Source organism: Bombina bombina, chromosome 5 (genome assembly GCF_027579735.1).
Source record: "Bombina bombina isolate aBomBom1 chromosome 5, aBomBom1.pri, whole genome shotgun sequence".
Lineage (NCBI taxonomy): Eukaryota > Metazoa > Chordata > Amphibia > Anura > Bombinatoridae > Bombina > Bombina bombina.
Window position 1 is genome coordinate 354,695,428 of NC_069503.1, and position 17,717 is coordinate 354,713,144.

Below are 17,717 nucleotides of genomic sequence, written 5' to 3' on the forward strand. Positions count from 1 at the left end.
CTGGTAATATCTACGAATATATTACTTTGGAGATCCTTGCTTTAAGCTTGCTACCTAACTCCCTGAAGTCATTTTTTTAGGACTCTCCATCTCCCACTGATTCCTTTATTAGTACCAATATGTACCATGACTGCAGGATAAGACCCACATCCCTCTAACAATCTAACAATACGCTCCATAATATGCCTGACACAAGCCCCTGGAAGACAGCAAACTGTTCTATTTAAAGGGTCTGGATGACAAATTGCCCTATCAACCTTCCTAATAATGAGTCTCCTACCACCAACATCTGCCTCAGGTTTTGACTTGTATGCCCCTCTTCCATGACTGAAGAACTGTTAACTATAGTATGCCCCTCTACCATGTCTGAAGGACTGCCCACCATGGTATGCTCCTGTTCCACGACTAAAAGACTGTTCACTATACTAGGCAACACAGCCCTCTCTGACACTGCCACCCCTTAACTGATATCCCCAATATCTTCACTTAATCTGGCAAATCTGTTGGGGTGTACCAGGTCAGAACTGGCCTGTCTCTTCCGCTTACCTTTACCTTGCCCTCTGACTGTGAACCAGCTAGATTCTGGGGTCTCCTCATCTGAATCCTCCCCATTTCCACTGCTAGAACCATTAACAACCAGCTCAGTCCTATCCATTTCCCTTTCAAGTGTCTGAATTTCATGCAGTGTTGCAATTCATTCCTCCAGATCTCCAATACGAGTTTCAAAAAGAGACAATGGGGGGTAGTTATCAAAGCGTCTAATATGAAGCATTCGCGACGTCAAGTACGCTCGCCACACTTCGACATACATTGCCGTCGTGGACCGTAATACGTTCGCCTTAGTTATCAAAAAACCCGTCCAAAATATGCGCATCAAGTACGGTGCGAAGAGCCGCGTACTTTTGTTAACTAACAGTCATCGATGTCTCATCGATTCGAGCTTTTCCCAACTTTATTTATATCTCCAGTACATTCAATGAACAGAGCACATAACATACCTTGTCAGCAGATGATTAATATATCTCTATATAGATAGATAGATAGATAGATAGATAGATAAATAGAGATATATTAAGATAGATATATACACACTGCAATTTGTTTTGCTAGCAATATTTTAAATATAGCAAGTAGCAGACATAATTCATATCAAAATGTATATTTCTTGTTCTGCAAAATTTCATATATTGGACATATTTATCCTTATAGTTTCAAGTGTAACGTGTATGTATATATACAGAGTATATGTATTTAATAACTATCAATATCTAAACGGGATATGACACAAATATTTACACCAGTGGGAGCTAGATGATCATTGAGACATCTTTTTCTTTTTTCTATATATTAATTCATTGCGCCAAGTAAGGTTCAACACTGTGCACTAAAGAGAGACATACTTGGAGCCTAATTATTTAAAAACATTCATTTTGTATTTTATATTTCAATTCCGGGTCAACATATTTTCTAATTGACATGTTTCTTTTGCAGCATCATATAGGTAGATATAGATGGATATAGATAGATATAGATATCGATATATATCTATATATCATATATTGTTTGCTATCCCCTTCAGATATATAAATATAATTTACACCTGTGACAGCTAGCTTATCTGTGAGCTTATTTTTTTTTTTTTTTTAGTCTTTCGATATCAATAAATTTTGTCAGGTTATTTCCCACACTGTGCACAAACGATGTAATCAGTAATATTTAGAGAGAGACGCACTTGTAGCCTAATTCATTACAGGCATTTTATTTTTATTTAAAATTATATGTCAAGCATTGCATGTCACCTCTCCCCCCCCCCTCCTCGTGTCTACATATTTTCTAATTATTTTTCTTTTGTATCACATATATTTATAGATATCTATATATATATAGATATAGATATATAGATATGAGAGATGTCTCTCTCTCCCTCTCTCTCTTTTTAGATATATATATATTAATATCTCTCTCTCTCTCTCTCTCTCTCTCTCTCTCTATATATATATATATATAATTTAATATCTCTCTCTGTATGTATGTACATATTTTTCAATGTCAATTTCCAATATACTAATAGATGTGTTTATGTATGTATATATATCTCTATATATATGTATATATCTATATCTATATATGTACATACATACATAGCGAGAGATATTATGTAATAGATAAAAATAGATAAAAATATTACTCATAATACTACTCCAAAGTTACTATTCGAAGCATGAACAATAACATTTGATGTGTATTTTCACTTTACTCAGATAATCTATTTTACTTGAAATAGCAATGCATATGTGAAAGTCAATCATATAACGCTTCTAATTTTACAAATATATTGCGGACCTTATACGACAGTGCGGATAAGGTCCGCAAGACCTTGCTGATTATTCTTTCTCTATTCAGCATTGCACCAGCAGCTCTTCTGTGCTCCTGCTGCAACGCTGCACCCTGCAGACTTGAGGATAATTGACTACCAGCAGGGAGTGTCAATCAACCCGATGGTACTGTTTCATTTCTAACGTTTGAGATTACTGTCCGCCTCATAAGATCAGTTGGACGGGGTTATTGATCATCAGTCTTTATACTGCTGCTCCCTAACTTGGGTTTCTGTTGATTCCTAATTGCCAGAATCACATCTCCTTAATAAATGTGTGTCAATGCATCTATGTGCTTTCATTAATCAGCAGCTATTGATTTATAAATATTGTAGCATATTTATACTGTTTTTTTCTTGATTTTTGTCATGTCACTATAAATTAATCATTAAATGAATACAGTGAGACATCAATAACTATAAAAGAAACAATTTTTATTCTAATTATTTTTTTTCTTTTTTTTTTTTTTTTAAATAAAACAAATTTAAATTATTACATCTCATTTAGGGCCTGCTGTATGTTTCTAACTGCCCTGGCAACAGCTGTTAGGGCCTCAGCCAGTTGGTTAAAAAGTGGCTGTAAAAATGGACCAGTTTGGGTCCCCTGATCTCGATCTAGAAAAAGAAGAAAATAATGTATGTTAGATAAATTATTTATCAATATTGAATTTGTCAAACATTATATTCTTTCAACTTACATTCAACCATAGGCACCTCCTCCTCTTCCTCCCTAGGCACCTCTTCCATAAAAAAAAATTAACCTGTTCCTCCTCTTCCGCCCTAGCCACCTCTACTTCTGGTGAAGCAGCTTGTGGCTCTCCCATTGGCGGTATTTGGTCTTCTGTAATAGATGAATCATAATAATGAATAAGTATTAGTAAGATCAATGTCATATTCCAAATTTAAAACATCTTCCATTAAAAACAATTTTATAAGTCTGCAAAATGCCTTTTCTTTCATGTAATTAGCAAGAATCCATGAGCTAGTGACGTATGGGATATACATTCCTACCAGGAGGGGCAAAGTTTCCCAAACCTCAAAATGCCTATAAATACACCCCTCACCACACCCACAAATCAGTTTTACAAACTTTGCCTCCTGTGGAGGTGGTGAAGTAAGTTTGTGCTAGATTCTACGTTGATATGCACTCCGCAGCAGGTTGGAGCCCGGTTTTCCTCTCAGCGTGCAGTGAATGTCAGAGGGATGTGAGGAGAGTATTGCCTATTTGAATGCAATGATCTCCTTCTACGGGGTCTATTTCATAGGTTCTCTGTTATCGGTCGTAGAGATTCATCTCTTACCTCCCTTTTCAGATCGACGATATACTCTTATATATACCATTACCTCTGCTGATTCTCGTTTCAGTACTGGTTTGGCTTTCTACAACATGTAGATGAGTGTCCTGGGGTAAGTAATTCTTATTTTCTGTGACACTCTAAGCTATGGTTGGGCACTTTTATATAAAGTTCTAAATATATGTGTTTAAACATTTATTTGCCTTGATTCAGGATGTTCAACGTTCCTTATTTTCAGACAGTCAGTTTCATATTTGGGATAATGCATATGAATAATTCATTTTTTCTTACCTTAAAAATTGACTTTTTTTCCTGTGGGCTGTTAGGCTCGCGGGGGCTGAAAATGCTTCATTTTATTGCGTCATTCTTGGCGCGGACTTTCTTGGCGCAAACATTTTCTTGTCATTTCCAGCGTCATACGTGTCGCCGGAAGTTGCGTAATTTTTTTGATGTTTTTGCGCCAAAAAATGTCGGCGTTACCGGATGTGGTGCCAAATTTGAGCATCATTGTTGTCTCCACAATATTTAAGTCTCATTATTTATTGCTTCTGGTTGCTAGAAGCTTGTTCATTGGCATTTTTTTCCCATTCCTGAAACTGTCATTTAAGGAATTTGATCAATTTTGCTTTATATGTTGTTTTTTCTATTACATATTGCAAGATGTCTCAAATGGACTCTGAATCAGAAGCCACTTTTGGAAAAACGCTTAACTGAGTTTCAGTTCTACCAAAGCTAAGTTCATTTATTTTAAATGTTATAAATGTTTATCTTTAGCTATGGTTTGTAATAAGATATTATGTTATACTTTTACATGCGGAATCCATTAGTATTTATGCTTTATATAATTTCTTTTCTTACAAGAAATATTTAGAAGACTTATAAGAAATATTTTTCTGATTCTATGTTAAAGGCTTTGTCTGACTTCGTGCCTTCTAATAAAATTTTTAGGTTTTTTTCACTTCTTTTTTAATTATTGAAGTTTCGAATGACCAACAACATACTGATTTATCCTCTGATGATGTTTTTTTCAGAAATTTTCTTCATCAGATATTGACACTAACAAATCTACTTTTTTATTATTTTTCAATTATTAAAGTACATTTGTTCTTTGTTGAAAAGGTGTTGATTATTTTGGATATTAAGGTAACTAGTTCTTTAAGACTAGCTGACATTATTTCTGCCTATTTATTTCTTTAGAGGTTTTCCTTCCAATTCCCTATACTAGGGAATGGAATAGGCTAAGAATTTTCTTGTATTCCTTCTTCAAAGGTTTTAAACTATATTCTTTGCCAGCAGTTAAACTCAATTTGGAGGGTTCTCCAATTTATTGGGGCTTTCTCTAATTCTACTAATTATGCTATTGTTTCTATAGCAAAATAGTATTTATTTTCCTTTAGATAGTTGTATCTTATTTATGGAAAATTATTTAGTTTCAGGTACTTTTCTTGGTCCTGTGATTTATTTGGATATTGCAATTGCTTCATTTTCTCTGTTTACTTTAAGATCAAGTATCAGATTATGATTTATTTTAACATTGTTAAAGGGACAACATTTACTAGACTTGGTGCTGTTGCATTTGTCTTGTTGTTTTGCATTTATTGATTATGCAAGTCCACTGTATTGGCTGGTCCTTTAAACTGGACTATCATGCTAATAATTTCATTTGTGTCTTCATTTTATTGAATATTTTCGCAAATGAGGGTTAATCTATGTCTTTAGCTTTTTTAGCTAGAAGAATTTTGTGATTTTTAAAAAAAAAAAATCCATATTTTCTTTGTTCTAATATAATCAATTATTTGTTTTATAATTGGATTCAATTCTTAACTGTTACTCTGGGCTTCAAGGTTGAGTTCTAAGACTAAAACTTTAAGCTTATACTAGTTTGGTTGTTCTTATTAAGGAACAAATTCCTGAGTTCTTTCCCAAGTAACATGTCTTTAATTGGAGTTCGAAATCAGCTCCCTAATTTTGCGATGTACGTGCCGTATTCCAGCTTGGCTGGTAAGGGGCAGGTTAAGGCTTCTTTGAAATTTATTTTGTCCAAATTTCTTTGATTTTATTCCAGCAAGGCTAACACTTTCTTTAACTGTGTTTCTGTCCTATATATTTTGGGTACTGTTGAAGCATGGCTGGGCACCCATGGGGTTCAAGCGCTGCTCAGACCTGGAATCTTCTGGGGTATTTCTTCCAGTTTCTTTTGAGGAGCCGGGTTTTGGAGTTTTATTCAAACTATTTTGCCTTTTTATGGTCTTTGTTAGCATTATTTGTTTTCATTAGATACAATAAATGCATATTTTCATTTTTCTGTTTTCATTCAGATTATTTTCTGAGGATGCGGAATCTCATATGATTCACTTACTCTTCAGGACATAGTTAGAGGATCTTCTTTTCTAAAGCTCTTGATTCCTCACACAAGGGTCACCTTTTTTAGGTTTCCAGATAGTTTGTGTCACTGTCCTTGTCTCTATCAGACAAGGGATAATGTTATTGGGTTCCGTCTATCGGTACCTTTAGTCTCTATTATTTCCTTCAGTTGCTATATATGCATAGAAGTTTTAGGTCTTATGGCCACAGCATTGGATTCAATTCCCTTTGCTCATTTTCTCTAGAAAGAACCTTTCCAGTCTTTTATAAGTGTTGTTTCTTCAAGAACATGGTTGGAGGATCAATTTACCAAAAAGTTCGTTTGATTCCTCAGACAAGGGTAACCTTTTTAGGTTTCCTGATAGATTCAGTGTTCTTGATTCTGTCTCTGACGGACAAGAGGCGTCTGAAATAGGTTTCAGCTTATCGAAACCTTCAGTCTCAATCATTCCCTTCGGTAGCCTTATGCATGGAAATTCTAGGTCTTATGACTGCTGCATTGGACGCGATTCCCTTTGCTCGTTTTCACATGCGACCTCTTCAGCTCTGTATGCTGAACCAGTGGTGCAGGGATTATACAAAGATATCTCAATTAATATCTTTAAAACCGATTGTTCGACACTCTCTGACGTGGTGGACAGATCACCATCGTTTAGTTCAGGGGGCTTCTTTTTGTTCCTCCAACCTAGACTGTGATCTCAACAGATGCCAATCTGACAGGTTGGGGAGCTGTATGGGGGTTTCTGACAGCACAAGGGGTTTGGGAATCTCAGGAGGTGAGATTACCAATCAACATTTTTGGAACTCCGTGCAATTTTCAGAGCTCTTCAGTCGTGGCCTCTTCTAAAGAGAGAGTCGTTCATTTGTTTCTAGACGGACGATGTCACAACTGTGGCATATGTCAATCATCAAGGAGGAACTCACAGTCCTCTGGCTATGAAAGAAGTCTCTCGAATACTTGTATGGGCGGAATCCAGCTCCTGTCTAATTTCTGCGGTTCATATCCCAGGTATAGACAATTGGGAAGCGGATTATCTCAGTCGCCAAACACTACATCCGGGCGAATGGTTTCTTCACCCAGAGGTATTTCTTCAGATTGTTCAAATATGGGGACTTCCAGAAATAGATCTGATGGCTTCTCATCTAAACAAGAAGCTTCCCAGGTATCTGTCCAGATCCAGGGATCCTCAGGCGGAAGCAGTGGATGCATTGTCACTTCCTTGGAAGTATTATCCTGCTTATATCTTTCCGCCTATAGTTCTTTTTTCAAGATTCTAAAGGAACGTTCGTTTATTCTGCTGGTGACTCCAGCATGGCCTCACAGGTTTTGGTATGTGGATATTGTCCGGATGGCCACTTGCCAACCGTGGACTCTTCCGTTACGACCAGACCTTCTATCGCAAGGTCCTTTTTTCCATCAGGTTCTCAAATCCATAAATTTGAAGGTATGGAGATTGAACGCTTGATTCTCAATCATAGAGGTTTTCTCTGACTCTGTGATTAATACTATGTTACAGGCTCGTAAAACTGTATCTAGGAAGATATATTATCGAGTCTGGAAGATTTTCATTTCTTTGTGTTTTTCTCATCATTTTTCTTGGCATTCTTTTAGAATTCCTAGAATTTTACAGTTTCTTCAGGATGGTTTGGATAAGGTTTGTCTGCAAGTTCCTTGAAAGGTCAAATCTCTGCTCTTTCTGTTCTTTTTCACAGAAAGATTGCTAGTCTTCCTGATATTCATTGTTTTGTACAAGCTTTGGCTCGTATAAAACCTGTTATTAAGTCAATCTCTCCTCCTTGGAGTTTGAATTTGGTTCTGGGGGCTCTTCAAGCTCCTCCTTTTGAACCCATGCATTCATTGGACATTAAATTACTTTCTTGGAAAGTTTTGTTTCTTTTGGCCATCTCTTCTGCTAGAAGAGTTTCTGAATTATCTGCTCTTTCTTGTGAGTCTCCTTTTCTGATTTTTCATCAGGATAAGGCGGTGTTGCGAACTTCTTTTAAATTTTTACCTAAGGTTGTGAATTCTAACAACATTAGTAGAGAAATTGTGGTTCCTTCATTGTGTCCTAATCCTAAGAATTCTAAGGAAAACTCGTTGCATTCTTTGGATGTAGTTAGAGTTTTGAAATATTATGTTGAAGCTACTAAGGATTTCCGAAAGACTTCTAGTCTATTTGTTATCTTTTCCGGTTCTAGGAAAGGTCAGAAGGCTTCTGCCATTTCTTTGGCATCTTGGTTAAAATCTTTGTTTCATCATGCCTATGTCGAGTCGGATAAAACTCTGCATCAAAGGATTACAACTCATTCTACTAGGTCAGTTTCTACTTCCTGGGCGTATAGGAATGAAGCTTCAGTTGATCAGATTTGCAAAGCAGCCACTTGGTCTTCTTTGCATACTTTTACTAAATTCTACCATTTTGATGTGTTTACTTCTTCTGAAGCAGTTTTTGGTAGAAAAGTACTTCAGGCAGCTGTTTCAGTTTGATTCTTCTGCTTATAATTTCAGTTTTTTTCATTATAAGATTTAAACTTTATTTTGGGTGTGGATTATTTTCAGCGGAATTGGCTGTCTTTATTTTATCCCTCCCTCTCTAGTGACTCTTGCGTGGAAGATCCACATCTTGGGTAGTCATTATCCCATACGTCACTAGCTCATGGACTCTTGCTAATTACAAGAAAACATAATTTATGTAAGAACTTACCTGATAAATTCATTTCTTTCATATTAGCAAGAGTCCATGAGGCCCACCCTTTTGTGGTGGTTATGATTTTTTGTATAAAGCACAATTATTCCAATTCCTTATTTTTTATGCTTTTGCACTTTTTTCTTATCACCCCACTTCTTGGCTATATGTTAAACTGATTTGTGGGTGTGGTGAGGGGTGTATTTATAGGCATTTTGAGGTTTGGGAAACTTTGCCCCTCCTGGTAGGAATGTATATCCCATACGTCACTAGCTCATGGACTCTTGCTAATATGAAAGAAATTAATTTATCATGTAAGTTCTTACATAAATTATGTTTTTTTGTTTATAAATAAATACATCAAGTGTAAATGAGAAATTAAAAAACAATCCTTCCATCTTTTATAAAGAGATTCTAAATGTTTTCAATCATGATAATTTAATGAATTGTTCTATTATATTTCTAAGAAAAGCATATCTAGATTTTCTCTGTAGTTGAAGATTTGTTAATCATCAGAGATGCCTTGATTACATGACACATCCATATGCAATCTGATTACTTCATCAAATGATATATATATAATGAAGTAAATGGATTACCACTATACTGTCAACTTTAAAAAATATTCAAATCTTTATCTAGATTGTGAAAGTAAATCTTTCGTTTTATTGTCCTTTCAACATGCTGCCTTTAATAACATGTAGAATATCAAAAATGTTAAAGTTAAATAATTCAAACACACTATGATAATGTTCTAATTACCATGAGGAGCTGTTAGAAACCGCGCAGGCAATGGTGGTGAGGAGCGGTTGCTCCGTGGCGTAGCCATAGACACTGGCCGAATATATCTTGGTACCTGGGCACGCCTGCGATCTGTTAAAATATAAAGTTGTATGTACACATTAGATACAGGTTAAATATTATTGTTGAGTTATGTATCTACAGCATCAATGCATGAGAGAGAAGAGAGAGAGAAGAGAGAAGAGAGAGAGAAGAGAGAGAAGAGAGAGAAGAGAGAGATATAGCTTTATATAGATATATAGCTCTATATACATACATATCCATATGAATATCTCTCTCTCTCTATTTTTATATATATATATATATTTTTATATATATATATATATATATATATATATATATATATATATATATAGAGAGAGAGAGAGAGAGAGAGAGAGAGATAGATATAGATATAGATATATAAAAATATATCTTAAATATATTATTAAACTTTGTTTCATTGTTAATAAACATGATGGAGCATGAATGTTTTATTTAAAGTCTCTATAGATTCAATTATGTTGATAATCTAATGTTGAACTAAATTGTATTGCATTGATCCTCTACAGCAGTGTTTTGCAACCAGTGTGCCGTGGCACACTAGGGTGCCGTGAGAGATCCTCAGGTGTGCCACGGCAGACTTACAACAGTGTGAACAACAGTGTGACATATTTTTTTAACTTTTCTTTTTTTTTATACTCCCAGTGCAGGGGTAGTTTGTAGGAGGCATGGCATAACAGCACAATACATACAGTATGTGTTTGTGTACATGTGTGTGTATATATATATATATATATATATATATATATATATATGCTGTATTAGGCTTCAATGTGTGATTGTTTTTTAATTTTGGGATGGTAGTGTGCCACAGGATTTTTAAATGTAAAAAAGTTTACCATGGCAAAAAAAATGTTTAAAAATCACTGCTCTACAGTAATAATTTTTTTGTGTTATGCTAATTTTTGTTATTGAAGTAAATAAAATACAAAAGAAATATCAAAAATAAAAGGACTGCTAAAAAGGCAATAAGATTCTTGAAGAAATCAAATATATAATCATGTAATACAGTAAAATAATTTAAAAAAATGATCCACTAATGTAATTGTTCATTGAATTGCGTCATTTAAGTATCCATCTATCTATTAACTTCGAAGACAATCACTTACACATTCGGACCTGCGCTCTCAACGCTTCATAGCGCTCTGTCTCCCGCCGCCTAAGGTCCGAAAACCTTCTCAGACAGCTTCGACGTGTCCGGGTAATCCCGGACACCCTCCTCATCCTCTGCATCATCTCATAGATGATGCGGTCTCTATGTTCATGTTGAATCCCCCTTACCCCGCCTATGCGACGGGGAAAGTACCTGTTCATCCCATACACCAGAATTAGCAATTCTCCCTGTGTGAATGGGGTAGACAGCAACTCAATTAAAAAAAAAATTCTGAATTTTTTTTAAAGTGCGACGTATATATAGCAATCATAGAGAAATATCATTGGTTGTTGCAAGTGTACATAAAAATATCAATATTTAGTTGGCGGATTATATGTAGCACGTGTTCCATTTTCACATTATCTAACACATGCGCCACTAATTACTTGCATGTCAATAACAAACAATTTAAAATACAAACGATTGTCGAATCATACGTCCTTTAAATTTCAAATATTGAAATGTTCCTTTATTTACTGTCAGGTATAATGCTGTCGCCTTAAAAAATAAAAAGGTGTATAAATATTTCGTAAACATTCACTTAGGCCCAACTGTTAATTATGTTTGCAATGAATATATTTGCAAAAATAGTGAAAAAACATTAATGGCGACATATAAATAAGTGCTAATAATCCGTCATGCTAGTCTATAGGATGTCATACATATATACTAGTATTCATCCCAAACAAACATTTACAATTCTGCCTGAGTGGATGTAGACAGCATTATTACATACAAAAATAAATATTATTTATTATTGCGACGGCGATATACAAAATAAAGCCAAATTTGATTGGTTATTGGTTGTAAATAAATATGATATTCGGTTGGCTGATTGCATGTCTCACATGTTCACTATAACTTTCTTTGCATGTCTCACGTGTTCACTATAACTTTAAAGTGTACCAAACGTTTTTGCTTGTCGGTTTATATGTTTCACGGGTTCATAACTTGCTGTTTAACATAAACAAATCATGCGACAGTATTAAAGCAACGTAAAACAAATTAATTTACTTACGGTTTATTGAAATAAATTGTGATTGCCTTGTATTCATGCGGCTACAAAGTAAATGCCAAAAATTCAAGAGATCCCTCCTGTCGGACAATAGACCTCAAAGTAAAAAATAAACTGACCCCTTTTATAGACAACTATGACACACTGTAGGCATGTATGACACACTGTAGACACGGATGACACACTGTAGACAAGTATGACGGCTTATCCGTCATAAAATAATTAATACTGCGACATAGATGTAATATTAAAGATTATCTAAGACATCGAGATCGTTCGATCGTTACATTAAACGGGCGTCATAAATGACGTAATTATATTAATATTAATTGTTTTATAATTACAATAAATAAAAATGACAATTGTTAACTGCTAATTAAGATTTATTTTCAAGTCTATAAAAGGGAATGTAAAATGGAGTCTAATCACCTATGCTTTACAAGAGCTGTAGGTACAAGAGCTACAAGACTGTTGAGATATTTATTTACATTGCTTATTTATTTATTCTCTTGCTGCTATTATTATCCTTGTCATGTCTGCGCCTGGTAAAACAAAGTCAGGGTGCAGCATACAATTTAATTATGAGCAAAACAAAGTTTTAGTGACCCTTGTTTTACAACATTACGATTTTATTATTGATTATAAAGCCCAGAAAACATCGCTCTCCAGGAAAAAACAAATCTGGGGAGCAATCGCTGACAGTGTGTCCGCCGAAGGGAATCATCCAAAACCAACGGATGCATGTAAGAAAAGATTTTCGGACATCAAAAGAAAATTAAAGGCCAAGCTGTCCAGGGAGTTACAGTCTGCACGTCGGACCGGTGGTGGCGAGCCATATGTGGCTGAACTTACTGAATATGAGGTTCAGCTGCGGGAGAAGCTGGGAGCAAACCTAACGCTCGGTCTGGATTTAGTGGGGCATGATACTGACGAGTTGGCCGGTAAGATGATATTACTTGAAATCTTCATGTTGCACATTTTTGTGATTGTTCCATCAAATGTTTTTTAAAGGGACATAACACCAACATTTTGTATTTTATGATTTAGAAATAGAATTTAATGTAGAACATCATTTTAAGTTACTTATATTATCTAATTGGTTTGATTCTATTCAGATTATTTGATGAAAAGCATATCTATATATGCTCAATAGCTGCTGATTGGATGATGCACATAAAAGCATCATGTGATTTGAAAAACATTGTGTATTGCTTTCTCTTCAAATAAGGAAATTTTACAAATAGAGAAAAAGAAGATATGAAAGTCAGTAGAAATGTGTTTTACATTTATATTCTCAATCGGAATCATGAAATAAAGATTTTCGGTTTAGTGCCCCTTTTAATATCATTATGTGCAATATTACTCATATTTTATTTCTTGTATTTTGTTGAAGCATCTACCAGTGCAGCAGCTGCTGTGGCTGCTGATGCTGAATCCGAGAGTGAAGATGCTGAAGATGGCGATAATACACTGCTATTGCCCGTCAGTATCCACACTGAATCCAGCCACAGCTTCTCCTCGGCCGCCACGCACCCGGACATTATGTGCAGCACCCCTGATGTAGCAAGCATTGGCCGATCTACAGGTATGTTTAATATTATTAGCTTGCTTTGAATTTAATTGTTTTCACTTGTCTGATTGGTCTAAGTTCTAAATATGTATATTCATTTTTATTTATCTAGTTGATGTCCGAAGGGCTTTAGGACCACCTCCAAGATCTACGATCTCCTCCTCAGGTAAAAGAAAAAATAAAAATAGAATGTTATCTTACTATCTTTCTTTGAAAATCCTGAATGTAAGCTGAAAAGACAGGCCATTTTGGATTTACCACCTGGCTACCGCTTTTTCAGTGTTGTCTATATGTAACCATCCAATCAAAAAACGGTCGTCATTTTATTGAAAAATAATGTGCCTGCTTGTATTATTACTTTGTATAGATTTTCAAGGAAATATAAAAAGAAAAATAATCATTATTGATAATAGGATTAACTAATAATCTTGCTTAATATGTAATGATCTATCTGAATCATGTAAGTTTAGTTCTTTCTAGACTATCACTTTGATGATCATTACATATATTTTAATTTACAACTCTTTACAACTCTTTAGAAATTAAAATGAATTTAAGGTTTGGATAATCACCTGTGTATTGCATGACCATTCTTTGAGGCCTATTTACAAAACAACAGTGCGGATCAGGTATGACAGACATAGCTGAATGTGTAGAGCAATAAGTTCTCAGAAATCACAGCAGGTGGACAGGGTTATGGAGCAGGGGTCTTTAGACTCTTGCTTCATAAGAGTTGTTTTCAAAGAGTCAGTATACTCCCAATAAACACGGCCCTTAAAGCTACATAAGGAGCTTGATAAATGGACCTCTATCTCTCTCTCTGTCTCTCTCTCTCTCTCTCTCATGTTTTAACTGACAAATGGAGTTGTAGGTACAAATTTTATTGCGAGCATCCAGGCTTTACACAACATGCATTTATAATCATACGTATAAAGAAAGCTGCTCCATACCCTTGACGCTATTCACCACAATTGAGTCTGATCTTGTTTATTGAACAACACAGTGCTGACGGGCCATTGTCCATGACTCTGAAGGGGGCATTCTCTACATTCAGTGAGTTATTGTTGGATCATGTCCAACCGAAAAAAGATAAATAGGCCTAGAATATATTCTCTGTGCAACATCATTGTCAATACTCAAGCTTATAACACCATTAGTGGTGCTTGTAATCATGTCATTGATTAATAAACAGAATAAACCGAGTTTGATATTGTTGAATTTATAACATTGATGTGTTAAAAATGATGTGGTACGGTCATTAATTCTAAAAAAAATTGAATATGATATATTTTTGATACTACGCCACTTTAAAAGTATAAATTAATATAAACATTCTTATTTAGTTTATAAATTTCAGATAACATACAATATACAAATCAGTAATGTTAAAATACTGTGTCTTACCAATTTGATTGTGTTATGATTGATTTAAGATATATGTTTAATATCATATGCATTTAATACTTCCAAATACATTAAGTTAACTAACAATATATATTTTATTTTTAATTTCTTTAGATGCCGAGCGCGCATTACTGACTTCGGAGGAGATCGACTGTTGTCTTCGTGAGCTGAGAGATTTCACAGAGGAGTCGTCCCTGGGAGAGAACCAATTTCCAGAATCACAGGATCAGGGACTCTTCCAGGGAACATCAGAAATAGGTTCTCTCAGCCGTTCTGCCCCTCCTGACCCCGAACAACCAGCTGCTTTGGACCCTGGTGACCCTCATGCCCCTGTTGGTCATGCCCCATCAGCTCATGGCCGTGCTGATCCTGGCCACCGACTGCCTCGCATCACTGATGAGGAGGCAGTCGGGGAAATGTTAGATCTGGCCAGGCAGTACCGGGCAGAACACCGTGAGTTGCGTGGGGCATTACACTTATCTATTGACCAACAGGGGCAGATATTAGATCGGGTCATCTCAGTAGATAGGGAAAGATTAGATATAGAAAGGGAAAGGTTTAGAGTAGAAACAGCTAGATTAGATTTAGAGAGGGAAAGATTTGAATATGAGCGACGTAGGGACAGTATCAGAATAGAGTTAGAGAGGAAAAAATTAGAATTAAATAGACATATGGATAGTTGTAGATTAGAATTGGAGAGGGATAGGTTAAATTTGGATAGGGAAAGATTAGCTTTTGATAGGTCCAGAGCAGCTGAAGACCAGCTAGAACGGCAGCGTCGGGAGAGGGTGGACGAAGACAACAGGGTTTTAAATCGTCAGATGATTTTAAACTTTGGGAGAAGGGCAACAAGGGAGAGATCACCCCCCCCTCTCTCCCTCACCCAAAAGAAAAAAAAATAGGGTGTTTTAATGTGCTCATTTTATTAGGGTTTTTAATATAATTTTAGGTTTCAATTATTTAAAAATTTAAAAATATGAATAAAATATTTTTAAGTTTTTAACTAAATGTCTTGATGTTTTTATAATTTTTAATTTAAAAATATGTCAATAATATTTTTAAATTATTTCAAAAATGTCAATGTTTTTACTATTTTTAATTTTTTAATATGTAATGAATATTTTAAAATTAAATAAATGTCGATGTTTTTATGTTTTTTAATTTAAAAATATGAATAAAATATTTTTAAATTATTAAATCGTTTTCAGTTTTTATGATTTTTAATTTAATAATATGAATAAAATATTTTTAAATTATTAAATCTTTTTATGTTTTTATTATTTTTAATTTAAAAATATGTCTACAATATTTTTAAATTATTATATGTTTTTCTCTTTTTATGAGTATTAATTTAAAAATATGATTACATTTTTTTTTTTTTTTGGTTTGAAAATAAAAATATATTTTTAAACATTAACAAATGTGTTTGTTATTACTTGATTCACACGTTACAAATGACTGATGTTCTAATTGAATGCATAAGTAATATATTAAAGGGACACTAAACTCAAAATCTTTCATGAATCATATAGAACATACAAATTTAAACAACATTACAATTTACTTCTATTATTTATTTTACTTAATATTTTAGATATACTAATTTGAAGAAAAAAAAATGCACATGGGTGAGCCAATCACATGAGGCTTCTATGTGCTGCAACTAATCAGCAGCTACTGAGCATATCTAGATATGCTTTTCATCAAAGAATATCAAGAGAATAAAAAAAATTAGATAATAGAAGAAAATTAGAAAGATGTTTAAAAATGTATTATCTTTCTAAATCATGAAATAAAAAATGTGGGTATCATGGCCCTTTAACTACTCTTATTATTAAATGTTAAATTTAATAAACATATTACATTTTATTTTCTTTGAAGATTTATAATATTGAGCTTTTGGATAAAAAAGTTATTATAATAAAGTGAACTTGAATCAATATTTATATTTAAAATATTAATTGTTAACATGTGATATTCACATTTTAAAACACTTTTGCTAATTGTTTTTATATATTTATTTTAAAATTAAAGTCCATACCCTTGGACAGAACTTAATGATTTTTATGTGTTATTTATATAGAGCATACAAATGTAATCAAATTATTAATTATTCAATTCTTTTTAAACTAATCTTTATATATATTTTTTTTTTTTTTTTTTTTTTATAATTTTATTTATAACCAATGAAAGGCACAGTGTTACAAAATATATTCCATCACCCACCTCACAGGGCGGTGTTTGAGACAAGAATTACGTTACAGTATATTTCAACATTACAGCATGTAAAATTGCATATTCTCCGATGAATCTTTAAATTTTTGATAAAAGAGTACTTGTACCACATCATTGGGGTTTTTTAATATTTTTTAACTAAACAACAACTACTAATACACACATCACACACACAAACCAATCAACCAACCAAAATATAACAAGCAACCAGTCCCATCCACAGGGCAGTCTAAAGTTCCAATATTTGTAGACGTTCCGCCCAGTCGTCCACAGGACAATATTAGTAACAGATTCTCTTAAAGTAAGGGGAATCACAATAAGATGCTGAGTGGCTTACCATATACCTATGCCATATGTTTATAACCTGAGTAACGAGCCTGCTCAGAAGTAATAGTGCTCCTAACCCTGATACAAGAAACAGTCAGGCTCATGTAATAGCCTCGTTCAAACATGCGCACAAGATAAAATGTGAATAGTGCAAGAGCAGAAAAGTTAGAGTATGATATGTTTCCCTCATTCACTCTGTTGAGCAGGGGGGTCATGCAGATTAATGTAAGCATTATGAGTTAAAATGATTTGTAAGGGCAAACTTATGTATGTCAACCCAACTTAAGCCAGCTGCAATGATGCAAAAGGGTTACATTACTCATTGTTGGATATGGTATTAAGGCTCTCAATTATATAGGCGAAGTAAGAGAACATTTTCACCATTAAAGGGTTGCTTTAGCTTTTTGGACTTCTGGTCACAATACTTTTTCGGTAGATAGGATCGGGCTC